A 20571-nucleotide genomic window follows, 5' to 3' on the forward strand; every position below is an offset into this window, starting at 1 on the left:
GAATGTTCAGAGTTCAGGAATGCACCAAGGTTCCGGAATGTTCGGAATTCCGGAATGTTCAGAGTTCCGGAATGCCCCAAGGTTCCGGAATGCACCAAGGTTCCGGAATGTTCGGAATTCCGGAATGCACCAAGGTTCCGGAATGTTCAGAGTTCCGGAATGCACCAAGGTTCCGGAATGCACCAAGGTTCCGGAATGTTCGGAATTCCGGAATGTTCAGAGTTCCGGAATGCCCCAAGGTTCCGGAATGTTCGGAATTCCGGAATGTTCAGAGTTCCGGATTGCACCAAGGTTCCGGAATTCAGAGTTCCGGAATGCAGCAAGGTTCCGGAATGCACCAAGGTTCCGGAATGCACCAAGGTTCCGGAATGTTCGGAATTCCGGAATGTTCAGAGTTCCGGAATGCCCCAAGGTTCCGGAATGTTCGGAATTCCGGAATGTTCAGAGTTCCGGATTGCACCAAGGTTCCGGAATTCAGAGTTCCGGAATGCAGCAAGGTTCCAGAATTTTCGGAATTCCGGAATGTTCAGAGTTCCGGAATGCACCAAGGTTCCGGAATGTTCAGAGTTCCGGAATGCACCAAGGTTCCGGAATGTTCGGAATTCCGGAATGTTCAGAGTTCCGGAATGCACCAAGGAATTTTCAGAGTTCCGGAATGCACAAAGGTTCCGGAATGTTCAGAGTTCCGGAATGCACCAAGGTTCCGGAATGCACCAAGGTTCCGGAATGTTCGGAATTCCGGAATGTTCAAAGTTCCGGAATGTTCAGAGTTCCGGAATGCACCAAGGTTCCGGAATGTTCGGAATTCCGGAATGTTCAGAGTTCCGGAATGCACCAAGGTTCCGGAATGTTCGGAATTCCGGAATGCACCAAGGTTCCGGAATGTTCGGAATTCCGGAATGTTCAGAGTTCCGGAATGCACCAAGGTTCCGGAATGCACCAAGGTTCCGGAATGTTCAGAGTTCCGGAATGCACCAAGGTTCCGGAATCCACAAAGGTTCCGGAATGTTCAGAGTTCCGGAATGTTCAGAGTTCCGGAATGCACCAAGGTTCCGGAATGTTCGGAATTCCGGAATGTTCAGAGTTCCGGAATGTTCGGAGTTCCGGATTGCACCAAGGTTCCGGAATTCAGAGTTCCGGAATGCAGCAAGGTTCCGGAATGTTCGGAATTCCGGAATGTTCAGAGTTCCGGAATGTTCAGAGTTCCGGAATGCACCAAGGTTCCGGAATGTTCGGAATTCCGGAATGCACCAAGGTTCCGGAATGTTCGGAATTCCGGAATGTTCAGAGTTCCGGAATGTTCAGAGTTCCGGAATGCACCAAGGTTCCGGAATGTTCGGAATTCCGGAATGCACCAAGGTTCCGGAATGTTCGGAATTCCGGAATGTTCAGAGTTCCGGAATCCACAAAGGTTCCGGAATGTTCAGAGTTCCGGAATGTTCAGAGTTCCGGAATGCACCAAGGTTCCGGAATGTTCGGAATTCCGGAATGTTCAGAGTTCCGGAATGTTCGGAGTTCCGGATTACACCAAGGTTCCGGAATTCAGAGTTCCGGAATGCAGCAAGGTTCCGGAATTTTCGGAATTCCGGAATGTTCAGAGTTCCGGAATGTTCAGAGTTCCGGAATGCACCAAGGTTCCGGAATGTTCGGAATTCCGGAATGTTCAGAGTTCCGGAATGTTCAGAGTTCCGGAATGCACCAAGGTTCCGGAATGTTCGGAATTCCGGAATGTTCAGAGTTCCGGAATGTTCAGAATTCCGGAATGTACCAAGGTTCCGGAATGTTCAGAGTTCCGGAATGCACCAAGGTTCCGGAATGCACCAAGGTTCCGGAATGTTCGGAATTCCGGAATGTACCAAGGTTCCGGAATGTTCAGAGTTCCGGAATGCACCAAGGTTCCGGAATGTTCGGAATTCCGGAATGCACCAAGGTTCCGGAATGTTCGGAATTCCGGAATGTTCAGAGTTCCGGAATGCACCAAGGTTCCGGAATGCACCAAGGTTCCGGAATGTTCAGAGTTCCGGAATGCACCAAGGTTCCGGAATGTTCGGAATTCCGGAATGTTCAGAGTTCCGGAATGCACCATGGTTCCGGAATGTTCGGAATTCCGGAATGTTCAGAGTTCCGGAATGTTCAGAGTTCCGGAATGCACCAAGGTTCCGGAATGCACCAAGGTTCCGGAATGTTCAGAATTCCGGAATGTTCAGAGTTCCGGAATGTTCAGAGTTCCGGAATGTACCAAGGTTCCGGAATGTTCAGAGTTCCGGAATGCACCAAGGTTCCGGAATGCACCAAGGTTCCGGAATGTTCGGAATTCCGGAATGTTCAGAGTTCCGGAATGCACCAAGGTTCCGGAATGTTCGGAATTCCGGAATGTTCAGAGTTCCGGAATGCACCAAGGTTCCGGAATGCACAAAGGTTCCGGAATGTTCGGAATTCCGGAATGTAGCAAGGTTCCGGAATGTTCAGAGTTCCGGAATGCACCAAGGTTCCGGAATGTTCGGAATTCCAGAATGTTCAGAGTTCCGGAATGTTCAGAGTTCCGGAATGCACCATGGTTCCGGAATGTTCGGAATTCCGGAATGTTCAGAGTTCCGGAATGTTCAGAGTTCCGGAATGTACCAAGGTTCCGGAATGTTCAGAGTTCCGGAATGCACCAAGGTTCCGGAATGTTCGGAATTCCGGAATGTTCAGAGTTCCGGAATGTTCAGAGTTCCGGAATGCACCAAGGTTCCGGAATGTTCAGAATTCGGGAATGTTCAGAGTTCCGGAATGTTCAGAGTTCCGGAATGTTCAGAGTTCCGGAATGCACCAAGGTTTCGGAATGTTCGGAATTCCGGAATGCACCAAGGTTCCGGAATGTTCAGAGTTCCGGAATGCACCAAGGTTCCGGAATGCACCAAGGTTCCGGAATGCACCAAGGTTCCGGAATGTTCAGAGTTCCGGAATGCACCAAGGTTCCGGAATGTTCGGAATTCCGGAATGTTCAGAGTTCCGGAATGCACCAAGGTTCCGGAATGCACAAAGGTTCCGGAATGTTCGGAATTCCGGAATGTACCAAGGTTCCGGAATGTTCAGAGTTCCGGAATGCACCAAGGTTCCGGAATGTTCGGAATTCCAGAATGTTCAGAGTTCCGGAATGTTCAGAGTTCCGGAATGCACCATGGTTCCGGAATGTTCGGAATTCCGGAATGTTCAGAGTTCCGGAATGTTCAGAGTTCCGGAATGCACCAAGGTTCCGGAATGTTCGGAATTCCGGAATGCACCAAGGTTCCGGAATGTTCAGAGTTCCGGAATGCACCAAGGTTCCGGAATGCACCAAGGTTCCGGAATGTTGGGAATTCCGGAATGTTCAGAGTTCCGGATTGCACCAAGGTTCCGGAATTCAGAGTTCCGAATGCAGCAAGGTTCCGGAATTTTCGGAATTCCGGAATGTTCAGAGTTCCGGAATGCACCAAGGTTCCGGAATGTTCGGAATTCCGGAATGTTCAGAGTTCCGGAATGCACCAAGGTTCCGGAATGTTCGGAATTCCGGAATGTTCAGAGTTCCGGAATGCACCAAGGTTCCGGAATGCACCAAGGTTCCGGAATGTTCAGAGTTCCGGAATGCACCAAGGTTCCGGAATGTTCGGAATTCCGGAATGTTCAGAGTTCCGGAATGCACCAAGGTTCCGGAATGTTCGGAATTCCGGAATGTACCAAGGTTCCGGAATGTTCAGAGTTCCGGAATGCACCAAGGTTCCGGAATGTTCGGAATTCCGGAATGTTCAGAGTTCCGGAATGTTCAGAGTTCCGGAATGCACCAAGGTTCCGGAATGCACCAAGGTTCCGGAATGCACCAAGGTTCCGGAATGTTCGGAATTCCGGAATGTTCAGAGTTCCGGAATGCACCAAGGTTCCGGAATGCACCAAGGTTCCGGAATGTTCAGAGTTCCGGAATGCACCAAGGTTCCGGAATGTTCGGAATTCCGGAATGTTCAGAGTTCCGGAATGCACCAAGGTTCCGGAATGTTCGGAATTCCGGAATGTACCAAGGTTCCGGAATGTTCAGAGTTCCGGAATGCACCAAGGTTCCGGAATGTTCGGAATTCCGGAATGTTCAGAGTTCCGGAATGTTCAGAGTTCCGGAATGCACCAAGGTTCCGGAATGCACCAAGGTTCCGGAATGTTCGGAATTCCGGAATGTTCAGAGTTCCGGAATGCACCAAGGTTCCGGAATGTTCGGAATTCCGTAATGTTCAGAGTTCCGGAATGCACCAAGGTTCCGGAATGCACCAAGGTTCCGGAATGCACCAAGGTTCCGGAATGTTCGGAATTCCGGAATGTTCAGAGTTCCGGAATGCACCAAGGTTCCGGAATGTTCGGAATTCCGGAATGTTCAGAGTTCCGGAATGCACCAAGGTTCCGGAATGTTCGGAATTCCGGAATGTTCAGAGTTCCGGAATGTTCAGAGTTCCGGAATGCACAAAGGTTCCGGAATGTTCAGAGTTCCGGAATGCACCAAGGTTCCGGAATGCACCAAGGTTCCGGAATGTTCGGAATTCCGGAATGTTCAGAGTTCCGGAATGCACCAAGGTTCCGGAATGCACCAAGGTTCCGGAATGCACCAAGGTTCCGGAATGCACCAAGGTTCCGGAATGTTCGGAATTCCGGAATGTTCAGAGTTCCGGAATGCACCAAGGTTCCGGAATGTTCGGAATTCCGGAATGTTCAGAGTTCCGGAATGTTCAGAGTTCCGGAATGCACAAAGGTTCCGGAATGTTCAGAGTTCCGGAATGCACCAAGGTTCCGGAATGCACCAAGATTCCGGAATGTTCAGAGTTCCGGAATGCACCAAGGTTCCGGAATGTTCAGAATTCCGGAATGTTCAGAGTTCCGGAATGCACCAAGGTTCCGGAATGTTCGGAATTCCGGAATGTTCAGAGTTCCGGATTGCACCAAGGTTCCGGAATTCAGAGTTCCGGAATGCAGCAAGGTTCCGGAATTTTTCGGAATTCCGGAATGTTCAGAGTTCCGGAATGCACCAAGGTTCCGGAATGCACCAAGGTTCCGGAATGTTCGGAATTCCGGAATGTTCAGAGTTCCGGAATGCACCAAGGTTCCGGAATGTTCGGAATTCCGGAATGTTCAGAGTTCCGGAATGCACCAAGGTTCCGGAATGTTCGGAATTCCGGAATGTACCAAGGTTCCGGAATGTTCAGAGTTCCGGAATGCACCAAGGTTCCGGAATGTTCGGAATTCCGGAATGTTCAGAGTTCCGGAATGTTCAGAGTTCAGGAATGCACCAAGGTTCCGGAATGTTCGGAATTCCGGAATGTTCAGAGTTCCGGAATGCCCCAAGGTTCCGGAATGCACCAAGGTTCCGGAATGTTCAGAGTTCCGGAATGCACCAAGGTTCCGGAATGCACCAAGGTTCCGGAATGCACCAAGGTCCCGGAATGTTCGGAATTCCGGAATGTTCAGAGTTCCGGAATGCCCCAAGGTTCCGGAATGTTCGGAATTCCGGAATGTTCAGAGTTCCGGATTGCACCAAGGTTCCGGAATTCAGAGTTCCGGAATGCAGCAAGGTTCCGGAATTTTTCGGAATTCCGGAATGTTCAGAGTTCCGGAATGCACCAAGGTTCCGGAATGCACCAAGGTTCCGGAATGTTCGGAATTCCGGAATGTTCAGAGTTCCGGAATGCACCAAGGTTCCGGAATGTTCGGAATTCCGGAATGTTCAGAGTTCCGGAATGCACCAAGGTTCCGGAATGTTCGGAATTCCGGAATGTTCAGAGTTCCGGAATGTTCAGAGTTCCGGAATGCACAAAGGTTCCGGAATGTTCAGAGTTCCGGAATGCACCAAGGTTCCGGAATGCACCAAGGTTCCGGAATGTTCAGAGTTCAGGAATGCACCAAGGTTCCGGAATGTTCGGAATTCCGGAATGTTCAGAGTTCCGGAATGCACCAAGGTTCCGGAATGTTCGGAATTCCGGAATGTTCAGAGTTCCGGAATGTTCAGAGTTCCGGAATGCACAAAGGTTCCGGAATGTTCAGAGTTCCGGAATGCACCAAGGTTCCGGAATGCACCAAGGTTCCGGAATGTTCAGAGTTCCGGAATGCACCAAGGTTCCGGAATGTTCGGAATTCCGGAATGTTCATAGTTCTGGAATGCACCAAGGTTCCGGAATGTTCGGAATTCCGGAATGTTCAGAGTTCCGGAATGTTCAGAGTTACGGAATGCACCAAGGTTTCGGAATGTTCGGAATTCCGGAGTGTTCAGAGTTCCGGAATGCACCAAGGTTCCGGAATGTTCAGAATTCCGGAATGTTCAGAGTTCCGGAATGCACCAAGGTTCCGGAATGTTCGGAATTCCGGAATGTTCAGAGTTCCGGAATGCCCCAAGGTTCCGGAATGCACCAAGGTTCCGGAATGTTCAGAGTTCCGGAATGCACCAAGGTTCCGGAATGCACCAAGGTTCCGGAATGCACCAAGGTCCCGGAATGTTCGGAATTCCGGAATGTTCAGAGTTCCGGAATGCCCCAAGGTTCCGGAATGTTCGGAATTCCGGAATGTTCAGAGTTCCGGATTGCACCAAGGTTCCGGAATTCAGAGTTCCGGAATGCAGCAAGGTTCCGGAATTTTTCGGAATTCCGGAATGTTCAGAGTTCCGGAATGCACCAAGGTTCCGGAATGCACCAAGGTTCCGGAATGTTCGGAATTCCGGAATGTTCAGAGTTCCGGAATGCACCAAGGTTCCGGAATGTTCGGAATTCCGGAATGTTCAGAGTTCCGGAATGCACCAAGGTTCCGGAATGTTCGGAATTCCGGAATGTACCAAGGTTCCGGAATGTTCAGAGTTCCGGAATGCACCAAGGTTCCGGAATGTTCGGAATTCCGGAATGTTCAGAGTTCCGGAATGTTCAGAGTTCCGGAATGCACCAAGGTTCCGGAATGTTCGGAATTCCGGAATGTTCAGAGTTCCGGATTGCACCAAGGTTCCGGAATTCAGAGTTCCGGAATGCAGCAAGGTTCCGGAATTTTCGGAATTCCGGAATGTTCAGAGTTCCGGAATGCACCAAGGTTCCGGAATGTTCGGAATTCCGGAATGTTCAGAGTTCCGGAATGTTCAGAGTTCCGGAATGCACCAAGGTTCCGGAATGTTCGGAATTCCGGAATGTACCAAGGTTCCGGAATGTTCAGAGTTCCGGAATGCACCAAGGTTCCGGAATGTTCGGAATTCCGGAATGTTCAGAGTTCCGGAATGCACCAAAGTTCCGGGATGCACCAAGGTTCCGGAATGTTCAGAGTTCCGGAATGCACCAAGGTTCCGGAATGTTCGGAATTCCGGAATGTTCAGAGTTCCGGAATGCACCAAGGTTCCGGAATGTTCGGAATTCCGGAATGTACCAAGGTTCCGGAATGTTCAGAGTTCCGGAATGCACCAAGGTTCCGGAATGTTCGGAATTCCGGAATGTTCAGAGTTCCGGAATGCACCAAGGTTCCGGAATGTTCGGAATTCCGGAATGTTCAGAGTTCCGGAATGCACCAAGGTTCCGGAATGTTCGGAATTCCGGAATGTTCAGAGTTCCGGAATGTTCAGAGTTCCGGAATGCACAAAGGTTCCGGAATGTTCAGAGTTCCGGAATGCACCAAGGTTCCGGAATGCACCAAGATTCCGGAATGTTCAGAGTTCCGGAATGCACCAAGGTTCCGGAATGTTCAGAATTCCGGAATGTTCAGAGTTCCGGAATGCACCAAGGTTCCGGAATGTTCGGAATTCCGGAATGTTCAGAGTTCCGGAATGCCCCAAGGTTCCGGAATGCACCAAGGTTCCGGAATGTTCAGAGTTCCGGAATGCACCAAGGTTCCGGAATGTTCAGAATTCCGGAATGTTCAGAGTTCCGGAATGCACCAAGGTTCCGGAATGTTCGGAATTCCGGAATGTTCAGAGTTCCGGATTGCACCAAGGTTCCGGAATTCAGAGTTCCGGAATGCAGCAAGGTTCCGGAATTTTTCGGAATTCCGGAATGTTCAGAGTTCCGGAATGCACCAAGGTTCCGGAATGCACCAAGGTTCCGGAATGTTCGGAATTCCGGAATGTTCAGAGTTCCGGAATGCACCAAGGTTCCGGAATGTTCGGAATTCCGGAATGTTCAGAGTTCCGGAATGCACCAAGGTTCCGGAATGTTCGGAATTCCGGAATGTACCAAGGTTCCGGAATGTTCAGAGTTCCGGAATGCACCAAGGTTCCGGAATGTTCGGAATTCCGGAATGTTCAGAGTTCCGGAATGTTCAGAGTTCAGGAATGCACCAAGGTTCCGGAATGTTCGGAATTCCGGAATGTTCAGAGTTCCGGAATGCCCCAAGGTTCCGGAATGCACCAAGGTTCCGGAATGTTCAGAGTTCCGGAATGCACCAAGGTTCCGGAATGCACCAAGGTTCCGGAATGCACCAAGGTCCCGGAATGTTCGGAATTCCGGAATGTTCAGAGTTCCGGAATGCACCAAGGTTCCGGAATGTTCGGAATTCCGGAATGTTCAGAGTTCCGGAATGTTCAGAGTTCCGGAATGCACAAAGGTTCCGGAATGTTCAGAGTTCCGGAATGCACCAAGGTTCCGGAATGCACCAAGGTTCCGGAATGTTCAGAGTTCCGGAATGCACCAAGGTTCCGGAATGTTCAGAATTCCGGAATGTTCAGAGTTCCGGAATGCACCAAGGTTCCGGAATGTTCGGAATTCCGGAATGTTCAGAGTTCCGGATTGCACCAAGGTTCCGGAATTCAGAGTTCCGGAATGCAGCAAGGTTCCGGAATTTTTCGGAATTCCGGAATGTTCAGAGTTCCGGAATGCACCAAGGTTCCGGAATGCACCAAGGTTCCGGAATGTTCGGAATTCCGGAATGTTCAGAGTTCCGGAATGCACCAAGGTTCCGGAATGTTCAGAATTCCGGAATGTTCAGAGTTCCGGAATGCACCAAGGTTCCGGAATGTTCGGAATTCCGGAATGTACCAAGGTTCCGGAATGTTCAGAGTTCCGGAATGCACCAAGGTTCCGGAATGTTCGGAATTCCGGAATGTTCAGAGTTCCGGAATGTTCAGAGTTCAGGAATGCACCAAGGTTCCGGAATGTTCGGAATTCCGGAATGTTCAGAGTTCCGGAATGCCCCAAGGTTCCGGAATGCACCAAGGTTCCGGAATGTTCAGAGTTCCGGAATGCACCAAGGTTCCGGAATGCACCAAGGTTCCGGAATGCACCAAGGTCCCGGAATGTTCGGAATTCCGGAATGTTCAGAGTTCCGGAATGCCCCAAGGTTCCGGAATGTTCGGAATTCCGGAATGTTCAGAGTTCCGGAATGCACCAAGGTTCCGGAATGTTCGGAATTCCGGAATGTTCAGAGTTCCGGAATGTTCAGAGTTCCGGAATGCACCAAGGTTCCGGAATGTTCGGAATTCCGGAATGCACCAAGGTTCCGGAATGTTCAGAGTTCCGGAATGTTCAGAGTTCCGGAATGCACCAAGGTTCCGGAATGTTCGGAATTCCGGAATGTTCAGAGTTCCGGAATGCACCAAGGTTCCGGAATCCACAAAGGTTCCGGAATGTTCAGAGTTCCGGAATGTTCAGAGTTCCGGAATGCACCAAGGTTCCGGAATGTTCGGAATTCCGGAATGTTCAGAGTTCCGGAATGTTCAGAGTTCCGGAATGCACCAAGGTTCCGGAATGTTCGGAATTCCGGAATGCACCAAGGTTCCGGAATGTTCGGAATTCCGGAATGTTCAGAGTTCCGGAATGTTCAGAGTTCCGGAATGCACCAAGGTTCCGGAATGTTCGGAATTCCGGAATGCACCAAGGTTCCGGAATGTTCGGAATTCCGGAATGTTCAGAGTTCCGGAATGCACCAAGGTTCCGGAATGTTCGGAATTCCGGAATGTTCAGAGTTCCGGAATGTTCAGAGTTCCGGAATGCACAAAGGTTCCGGAATGTTCAGAGTTCCGGAATGCACCAAGGTTCCGGAATGCACCAAGGTTCCGGAATGTTCAGAGTTCCGGAATGCACCAAGGTTCCGGAATGTTCGGAATTCCGGAATGTTCATAGTTCTGGAATGCACCAAGGTTCCGGAATGTTCGGAATTCCGGAATGTTCAGAGTTCCGGAATGTTCAGAGTTCCGGAATGACCCAAGGTTCCGGAATGTTCAGAGTTCCGGAATGCACCAAGGTTCCGGAATGTTCGGAATTCCGGAATGTTCAGAGTTCCGGAATGCACCAAGGTTCCGGAATGTTCGGAATTCCGGAATGCACCAAGGTTCCGGAATGTTCGGAATTCCGGAATGTTCAGAGTTCCGGAATGTTCAGAGTTCCGGAATGTTCAGAGTTCCGGAATGCACCAAGGTTCCGGAATGTTCGGAATTCCGGAATGTTCAGAGTTCCGGAATGTTCAGAGTTCCGGAATGCACCAAGGTTCCGGAATGTTCGGAATTCCGGAATGCACCAAGGTTCCGGAATGTTCGGAATTCCGGAATGTTCAGAGTTCCGGAATGTTCAGAGTTCCGGAATGCACCAAGGTTCCGGAATGTTCGGAATTCCGGAATGCACCAAGGTTCCGGAATGTTCGGAATTCCGGAATGTTCAGAGTTCCGGAATGCACCAAGGTTCCGGAATGTTCGGAATTCCGGAATGTTCAGAGTTCCGGAATGTTCAGAGTTCCGGAATGCACAAAGGTTCCGGAATGTTCAGAGTTCCGGAATGCACCAAGGTTCCGGAATGCACCAAGGTTCCGGAATGTTCAGAGTTCCGGAATGCACCAAGGTTCCGGAATGTTCGGAATTCCGGAATGTTCATAGTTCTGGAATGCACCAAGGTTCCGGAATGTTCGGAATTCCGGAATGTTCAGAGTTCCGGAATGTTCAGAGTTCCGGAATGACCCAAGGTTCCGGAATGTTCAGAGTTCCGGAATGCACCAAGGTTCCGGAATGTTCGGAATTCCGGAATGTTCAGAGTTCCGGAATGCACCAAGGTTCCGGAATGTTCGGAATTCCGGAATGCACCAAGGTTCCGGAATGTTCGGAATTCCGGAATGTTCAGAGTTCCGGAATGTTCAGAGTTCCGGAATGTTCAGAGTTCCGGAATGCACCAAGGTTCCGGAATGTTCGGAATTCCGGAATGTTCAGAGTTCCGGAATGTTCGGAGTTCCGGATTGCACCAAGGTTCCGGAATTCAGAGTTCCGGAATGCAGCAAGGTTCCGGAATTTTCGGAATTCCGGAATGTTCAGAGTTCCGGAATGCACCAAGGTTCCGGAATGTTCGGAATTCCGGAATGCACCAAGGTTCCGGAATGTTCAGAGTTCCGGAATGTTCAGAGTTCCGGAATGCACCAAGGTTCCGGAATGTTCGGAATTCCGGAATGTTCAGAGTTCCGGAATGCACCAAGGTTCCGGAATCCACAAAGGTTCCGGAATGTTCAGAGTTCCGGAATGTTCAGAGTTCCGGAATGCACCAAGGTTCCGGAATGTTCGGAATTCCGGAATGTTCAGAGTTCCGGAATGTTCGGAGTTCCGGAATGCAGCAAGGTTCCGGAATTTTCGGAATTCCGGAATGTTCAGAGTTCCGGAATGCACCAAGGTTCCGGAATGCACCAAGGTTCCGGAATGTTCGGAATTCCGGAATGTTCAGAGTTCCGGAATGCACCAAGGTTCCGGAATGTTCGGAATTCCGGAATGTTCAGAGTTCCGGAATGCACCAAGGTTCCGGAATGTTCGGAATTCCGGAATGTACCAAGGTTCCGGAATGTTCAGAGTTCCGGAATGCACCAAGGTTCCGGAATGTTCGGAATTCCGGAATGTTCAGAGTTCCGGAATGTTCAGAGTTCAGGAATGCACCAAGGTTCCGGAATGTTCGGAATTCCGGAATGTTCAGAGTTCCGGAATGCACCAAGGTTCCGGAATGTTCGGAATTCCGGAATGTTCAGAGTTCCGGAATGTTCAGAGTTCCGGAATGCACAAAGGTTCCGGAATGTTCAGAGTTCCGGAATGCACCAAGGTTCCGGAATGCACCAAGGTTCCGGAATGTTCAGAGTTCAGGAATGCACCAAGGTTCCGGAATGTTCGGAATTCCGGAATGTTCAGAGTTCCGGAATGCACCAAGGTTCCGGAATGTTCGGAATTCCGGAATGTTCAGAGTTCCGGAATGTTCAGAGTTCCGGAATGCACAAAGGTTCCGGAATGTTCAGAGTTCCGGAATGCACCAAGGTTCCGGAATGCACCAAGGTTCCGGAATGTTCAGAGTTCCGGAATGCACCAAGGTTCCGGAATGTTCGGAATTCCGGAATGTTCATAGTTCTGGAATGCACCAAGGTTCCGGAATGTTCGGAATTCCGGAATGTTCAGAGTTCCGGAATGTTCAGAGTTACGGAATGCACCAAGGTTTCGGAATGTTCGGAATTCCGGAGTGTTCAGAGTTCCGGAATGTTCAGAGTTCCGGAATGAACCAAGGTTCCGGAATGTTCAGAGTTCCGGAATGCACCAAGGTTCCGGAATGTTCGGAATTCCGGAATGTTCAGAGTTCCGGAATGCACCAAGGTTCCGGAATGTTCGGAATTCCGGAATGCACCAAGGTTCCGGAATGTTCGGAATTCCGGAATGTTCAGAGTTCCGGAATGTTCAGAGTTCCGGAATGCACCAAGGTTCCGGAATGTTCGGAATTCCGGAATGTTTAGAGTTCCGGAATGTTCAGAGTTCCGGAATGCACCAAGGTTCCGGAATGTTCGGAATTCCGGAATGCACCAAGGTTCCGGAATGTTCGGAATTCCGGAATGTTCAGAGTTCCGGAATGTTCAGAGTTCCGGAATGCACCAAGGTTCCGGAATGTTCGGAATTCCGGAATGTTTAGAGTTCCGGAATGTTCAGAGTTCCGGATTGCACCAAGGTTCCGGAATTCAGAGTTCCGGAATGCAGCAAGGTTCCGGAATTTTCGGAATTCCGGAATGTTCAGAGTTCCGGAATGCACCAAGGTTCCGGAATGCACCAAGGTTCCGGAATGTTCGGAATTCCGGAATGTTCAGAGTTCCGGAATGTTCAGAGTTCCGGAATGCACCAACGTTCCGGAATGTTCGGAATTCCGGAATGCACCAAGGTTCCGGAATGTTCGGAATTCCGGAATGTTCAGAGTTCCGGAATGTTCAGAGTTCCGGAATGCACCAAGGTTCCGGAATGTTCGGAATTCCGGAATGTTTAGAGTTCCGGAATGTTCAGAGTTCCGGAATGCACCAAGGTTCCGGAATGTTCAGAGTTCCGGAATGCACCAAGGTTCCGGAATGTTCGGAATTCCGGAATGTTCATAGTTCCGGAATGCACCAAGGTTCCGGAATGTTCGGAATTCCGGAATGTTCAGAGTTCCGGAATGTTCAGAGTTACGGAATGCACCAAGGTTTCGGAATGTTCGGAATTCCGGAGTGTTCAGAGTTCCGGAATGCACCAAGGTTCCGGAATGCACCAAGGTTCCGGAATGTTCGGAATTCCGGAATGTTCAGAGTTCCGGAATGCACCAAGGTTCCGGAATGTTCGGAATTCCGGAATGTTCAGAGTTCCGGAATGTTCAGAGTTCCGGAATGCACAAAGGTTCCGGAATGTTCGGAATTCCGGAATGCACCAAGGTTCCGGAATGTTCGGAATTCCGGAATGTTCAGAGTTCCGGAATGTTCAGAGTTCCGGAATGCACCAAGGTTCCGGAATGTTCGGAATTCCGGAATGTTCAGAGTTCCGGAATGTTCAGAGTTCCGGAATGCACAAAGGTTCCGGAATGTTCGGAATTCCGGAATGCACCAAGGTTCCGGAATGTTCGGAATTCCGGAATGTTCAGAGTTCCGGAATGTTCAGAGTTACGGAATGCACCAAGGTTTCGGAATGTTCGGAATTCCGGAGTGTTCAGAGTTCCGGAATGCACCAAGGTTCCGGAATGCACCAAGGTTCCGGAATGTTCGGAATTCCGGAATGTTCAGAGTTCCGGATTGCACCAAGGTTCCGGAATTCAGAGTTCCGGAATGCAGCAAGGTTCCGGAATGCACCAAGGTCCCGGAATGTTCGGAATTCCGGAATGTTCAGAGTTCCGGAATGCCCCAAGGTTCCGGAATGTTCGGAATTCCGGAATGTTCAGAGTTCCGGATTGCACCAAGGTTCCGGAATTCAGAGTTCCGGAATGCAGCAAGGTTCCGGAATTTTCGGAATTCCGGAATGTTCAGAGTTCCGGAATGCACCAAGGTTCCGGAATGTTCAGAGTTCCGGAATGCACCAAGGTTCCGGAATGTTCGGAATTCCGGAATGTTCAGAGTTCCGGAATGCACCAAGGAATGTTCAGAGTTCCGGAATGCACAAAGGTCCGGAATGTTCAGAGTTCCGGAATGCACCAAGGTTCCGGAATGCACCAAGGTTCCGGAATGTTCGGAATTCCGGAATGTTCAAAGTTCCGGAATGTTCAGAGTTCCGGAATGCAGCAAGGTTCCGGAATGTTCGGAATTCCGGAATGTTCAGAGTTCCGGAATGCACCAAGGTTCCGGAATGTTCGGAATTCCGGAATGCACCAAGGTTCCGGAATGTTCGGAATTCCGGAATGTTCAGAGTTCCGGAATGTTCAGAGTTCCGGAATGTTCAGAGTTCCGGAATGCACCAAGGTTCCGGAATGTTCGGAATTCCGGAATGTTCAGAGTTCCGGAATGTTCGGAGTTCCGGATTGCACCAAGGTTCCGGAATTCAGAGTTCCGGAATGCAGCAAGGTTCCGGAATTTTCGGAATTCCGGAATGTTCAGAGTTCCGGAATGCACCAAGGTTCCGGAATGTTCGGAATTCCGGAATGTTCAGAGTTCCGGAATGCACCAAGGTTCCGGAATCCACAAAGGTTCCGGAATGTTCAGAGTTCCGGAATGTTCAGAGTTCCGGAATGCACCAAGGTTCCGGAATGTTCGGAATTCCGGAATGTTCAGAGTTCCGGAATGTTCGGAGTTCCGGAATGCAGCAAGGTTCCGGAATTTTCGGAATTCCGGAATGTTCAGAGTTCCGGAATGCACCAAGGTTCCGGAATGCACCAAGGTTCCGGAATGTTCGGAATTCCGGAATGTTCAGAGTTCCGGAATGCACCAAGGTTCCGGAATGTTCGGAATTCCGGAATGTTCAGAGTTCCGGAATGCACCAAGGTTCCGGAATGTTCGGAATTCCGGAATGTACCAAGGTTCCGGAATGTTCAGAGTTCCGGAATGCACCAAGGTTCCGGAATGTTCGGAATTCCGGAATGTTCAGAGTTCCGGAATGTTCAGAGTTCAGGAATGCACCAAGGTTCCGGAATGTTCGGAATTCCGGAATGTTCAGAGTTCCGGAATGCACCAAGGTTCCGGAATGTTCGGAATTCCGGAATGTTCAGAGTTCCGGAATGTTCAGAGTTCCGGAATGCACAAAGGTTCCGGAATGTTCAGAGTTCCGGAATGCACCAAGGTTCCGGAATGCACCAAGGTTCCGGAATGTTCAGAGTTCAGGAATGCACCAAGGTTCCGGAATGTTCGGAATTCCGGAATGTTCAGAGTTCCGGAATGCACCAAGGTTCCGGAATGTTCGGAATTCCGGAATGTTCAGAGTTCCGGAATGTTCAGAGTTCCGGAATGCACAAAGGTTCCGGAATGTTCAGAGTTCCGGAATGCACCAAGGTTCCGGAATGCACCAAGGTTCCGGAATGTTCAGAGTTCCGGAATGCACCAAGGTTCCGGAATGTTCGGAATTCCGGAATGTTCATAGTTCTGGAATGCACCAAGGTTCCGGAATGTTCGGAATTCCGGAATGTTCAGAGTTCCGGAATGTTCAGAGTTACGGAATGCACCAAGGTTTCGGAATGTTCGGAATTCCGGAGTGTTCAGAGTTCCGGAATGTTCAGAGTTCCGGAATGAACCAAGGTTCCGGAATGTTCAGAGTTCCGGAATGCACCAAGGTTCCGGAATGTTCGGAATTCCGGAATGTTCAGAGTTCCGGAATGCACCAAGGTTCCGGAATGTTCGGAATTCCGGAATGCACCAAGGTTCCGGAATGTTCGGAATTCCGGAATGTTCAGAGTTCCGGAATGTTCAGAGTTCCGGAATGCACCAAGGTTCCGGAATGTTCGGAATTCCGGAATGTTTAGAGTTCCGGAATGTTCAGAGTTCCGGAATGCACCAAGGTTCCGGAATGTTCGGAATTCCGGAATGCACCAAGGTTCCGGAATGTTCGGAATTCCGGAATGTTCAGAGTTCCGGAATGTTCAGAGTTCCGGAATGCACCAAGGTTCCGGAATGTTCGGAATTCCGGAATGTTTAGAGTTCCGGAATGTTCAGAGTTCCGGATTGCACCAAGGTTCCGGAATTCAGAGTTCCGGAATGCAGCAAGGTTCCGGAATTTTCGGAATTCCGGAATGTTCAGAGTTCCGGAATGCACCAAGGTTCCGGAATGCACCAAGGTTCCGGAATGTTCGGAATTCCGGAATGTTCAGAGTTCCGGAATGTTCAGAGTTCCGGAATGCACCAACGTTCCGGAATGTTCGGAATTCCGGAATGCACCAAGGTTCCGGAATGTTCGGAATTCCGGAATGTTCAGAGTTCCGGAATGTTCAGAGTTCCGGAATGCACCAAGGTTCCGGAATGTTCGGAATTCCGGAATGTTTAGAGTTCCGGAATGTTCAGAGTTCCGGAATGCACCAAGGTTCCGGAATGTTCAGAGTTCCGGAATGCACCAAGGTTCCGGAATGTTCGGAATTCCGGAATGTTCATAGTTCCGGAATGCACCAAGGTTCCGGAATGTTCGGAATTCCGGAATGTTCAGAGTTCCGGAATGTTCAGAGTTACGGAATGCACCAAGGTTTCGGAATGTTCGGAATTCCGGAGTGTTCAGAGTTCCGGAATGCACCAAGGTTCCGGAATGCACCAAGGTTCCGGAATGTTCGGAATTCCGGAATGTTCAGAGTTCCGGAATGCACCAAGGTTCCGGAATGTTCGGAATTCCGGAATGTTCAGAGTTCCGGAATGTTCAGAGTTCCGGAATGCACAAAGGTTCCGGAATGTTCGGAATTCCGGAATGCACCAAGGTTCCGGAATGTTCGGAATTCCGGAATGTTCAGAGTTCCGGAATGTTCAGAGTTCCGGAATGCACCAAGGTTCCGGAATGTTCGGAATTCCGGAATGTTCAGAGTTCCGGAATGTTCAGAGTTCCGGAATGCACAAAGGTTCCGGAATGTTCGGAATTCCGGAATGCACCAAGGTTCCGGAATGTTCGGAATTCCGGAATGTTCAGAGTTCCGGAATGTTCAGAGTTACGGAATGCACCAAGGTTTCGGAATGTTCGGAATTCCGGAGTGTTCAGAGTTCCGGAATGCACCAAGGTTCCGGAATGCACCAAGGTTCCGGAATGTTCGGAATTCCGGAATGTTCAGAGTTCCGGATTGCACCAAGGTTCCGGAATTCAGAGTTCCGGAATGCAGCAAGGTTCCGGAATGCACCAAGGTCCCGGAATGTTCGGAATTCCGGAATGTTCAGAGTTCCGGAATGCCCCAAGGTTCCGGAATGTTCGGAATTCCGGAATGTTCAGAGTTCCGGATTGCACCAAGGTTCCGGAATTCAGAGTTCCGGAATGCAGCAAGGTTCCGGAATTTTCGGAATTCCGGAATGTTCAGAGTTCCGGAATGCACCAAGGTTCCGGAATGTTCAGAGTTCCGGAATGCACCAAGGTTCCGGAATGTTCGGAATTCCGGAATGTTCAGAGTTCCGGAATGCACCAAGGAATGTTCAGAGTTCCGGAATGCACAAAGGTCCGGAATGTTCAGAGTTCCGGAATGCACCAAGGTTCCGGAATGCACCAAGGTTCCGGAATGTTCGGAATTCCGGAATGTTCAAAGTTCCGGAATGTTCAGAGTTCCGGAATGCAGCAAGGTTCCGGAATGTTCGGAATTCCGGAATGTTCAGAGTTCCGGAATGCACCAAGGTTCCGGAATGTTCGGAATTCCGGAATGCACCAAGGTTCCGGAATGTTCGGAATTCCGGAATGTTCAGAGTTCCGGAATGTTCAGAGTTCCGGAATGTTCAGAGTTCCGGAATGCACCAAGGTTCCGGAATGTTCGGAATTCCGGAATGTTCAGAGTTCCGGAATGTTCGGAGTTCCGGATTGCACCAAGGTTCCGGAATTCAGAGTTCCGGAATGCAGCAAGGTTCCGGAATTTTCGGAATTCCGGAATGTTCAGAGTTCCGGAATGCACCAAGGTTCCGGAATGTTCGGAATTCCGGAATGTTCAGAGTTCCGGAATGTTCAGAGTTCCGGAATGCACCAAGGTTCCGGAATGTTCGGAATTCCGGAATGCACCAAGGTTCCGGAATGTTCGGAATTCCGGAATGCACCAAGGTTCCGGAATGTTCAGAGTTCCGGAATGTTCAGAGTTCCGGAATGCACCAAGGTTCCGGAATGTTCGGAATTCTGGAATGTTCAGAGTTCCGGAATGCACCAAGGTTCCGGAATCCACAAAGGTTCCGGAATGTTCAGAGTTCCGGAATGTTCGGAGTTCCGGATTGCACCAAGGTTCCGGAATTCAGAGTTCCGGAATGCAGCAAGGTTCCGGAATTTTCGGAATTCCGGAATGTTCAGAGTTCCGGAATGCACCAAGGTTCCGGAATGTTCGGAATTCCGGAATGTTCAGAGTTCCGGAATGTTCAGAGTTCCGGAATGCACCAAGGTTCCGGAATGTTCGGAATTCCGGAATGCACCAAGGTTCCGGAATGTTCGGAATTCCGGAATGCACCAAGGTTCCGGAATGTTCAGAGTTCCGGAATGTTCAGAGTTCCGGAATGCACCAAGGTTCCGGAATGTTCGGAATTCCGGAATGTTCAGAGTTCCGGAATGCACCAAGGTTCCGGAATCCACAAAGGTTCCGGAATGTTCAGAGTTCCGGAATGTTCAGAGTTCCGGAATGCACCAAGGTTCCGGAATGTTCGGAATTCCGGAATGTTCAGAGTTCCGGAATGCACCAAGGTTCCGGAATGTTCGGAATTCCGGAATGTACCAAGGTTCCGGAATGTTCAGAGTTCCGGAATGTTCAGAGTTCCGGAATGCACCAAGGTTCCGGAATGTTCGGAATTCCGGAATGTTCAGAGTTCCGGAATGCACCAAGGTTCCGGAATCCACAAAGGTTCCGGAATGTTCGGAATTCCGGAATGTTCAGAGTTCCGGAATGCACCAAGGTTCCGGAATCCACAAAGGTTCCGGAATGTTCAGAGTTCCGGAATGTTCAGAGTTCCGGAATGCACCAAGGTTCCGGAATGTTCGGAATTCCGGAATGTTCAGAGTTCCGGAATGCACCAAGGTTCCGGAATGTTCGGAATTCCGGAATGTACCAAGGTTCCGGAATGTTCAGAGTTCCGGAATGTTCAGAGTTCCGGAATGCACCAAGGTTCCGGAATGTTCGGAATTCCGGAATGTTCAGAGTTCCGGAATGCACCAAGGTTCCGGAATCCACAAAGGTTCCGGAATGTTCGGAATTCCGGAATGTTCAGAGTTCCGGAATGCACCAAGGTTCCGGAATGTTCGGAATTCCGGAATGTTCAGAGTTCCGGAATGTTCAGAGTTCCGGAATGCACCAAGGTTCCGGAATGTTCGGAATTCCGGAATGCACCAAGGTTCCGGAATGTTCGGAATTCCGGAATGTTCAGAGTTCCAGAATGTTCAGAGTTCCGGAATGCACCAAGGTTCCGGAATGTTCGGAATTCCGGAATGCACCAAGGTTCCGGAATGTTCGGAATTCCGGAATGTTCAGAGTTCCGGAATGCACCAAGGTTCCGGAATGTTCGGAATTCCGGAATGTTCAGAGTTCCGGAATGCACCAAGGTTCCGGAATGTTCGGAATTCCGGAATGTTCAGAGTTCCGGAATGTTCAGAGTTCCGGAATGCACAAAGGTTCCGGAATGTTCAGAGTTCCGGAATGCACCAAGGTTCCGGAATGCACCAAGGTTCCGGAATGTTCAGAGTTCCGGAATGCACCAAGGTTCCGGAATGTTCGGAATTCCGGAATGTTCATAGTTCCGGAATGCACCAAGGTTCCGGAATGTTCGGAATTCCGGAATGTTCAGAGTTCCGGAATGTTCAGAGTTACGGAATGCACCAAGGTTTCGGAATGTTCGGAATTCCGGAGTGTTCAGAGTTCCGGAATGTTCAGAGTTCCGGAATGAACCAAGGTTCCGGAATGTTCAGAGTTCCGGAATGCACCAAGGTTCCGGAATGTTCGGAATTCCGGAATGTTCAGAGTTCCGGAATGCACCAAGGTTCCGGAATGTTCGGAATTCCGGAATGGACCAAGGTTCCGGAATGTTCAGAGTTCCGGAATGCACCAAGGTTCCGGAATGCAACAAGGTTCCGGAATGTTCGGAATTCCGGAATGTTCAGAGTTCCGGAATGAACCAAGGTTCCGGAATGTTCGGAATTCCGGAATGTTCAGAGTTCCGGAATGGAGCAAGGTTCCGGAATGAACAAAGGTTCCGGAATGTTCGGAATTCCGGAATGTACCAAGGTTCCGGAATGTTCAGAGTTCCGGAATGCACCAAGGTTCCGGA

The sequence above is a fragment of the Copadichromis virginalis genome, linkage group LG11 (assembly GCF_057382275.1).
Source record: "Copadichromis virginalis isolate Kocher_CV1m ecotype Utaka linkage group LG11, C_Virginalis_male_GT1.1, whole genome shotgun sequence".
NCBI classification, from domain to species: Eukaryota; Metazoa; Chordata; class Actinopteri; order Cichliformes; family Cichlidae; genus Copadichromis; species Copadichromis virginalis.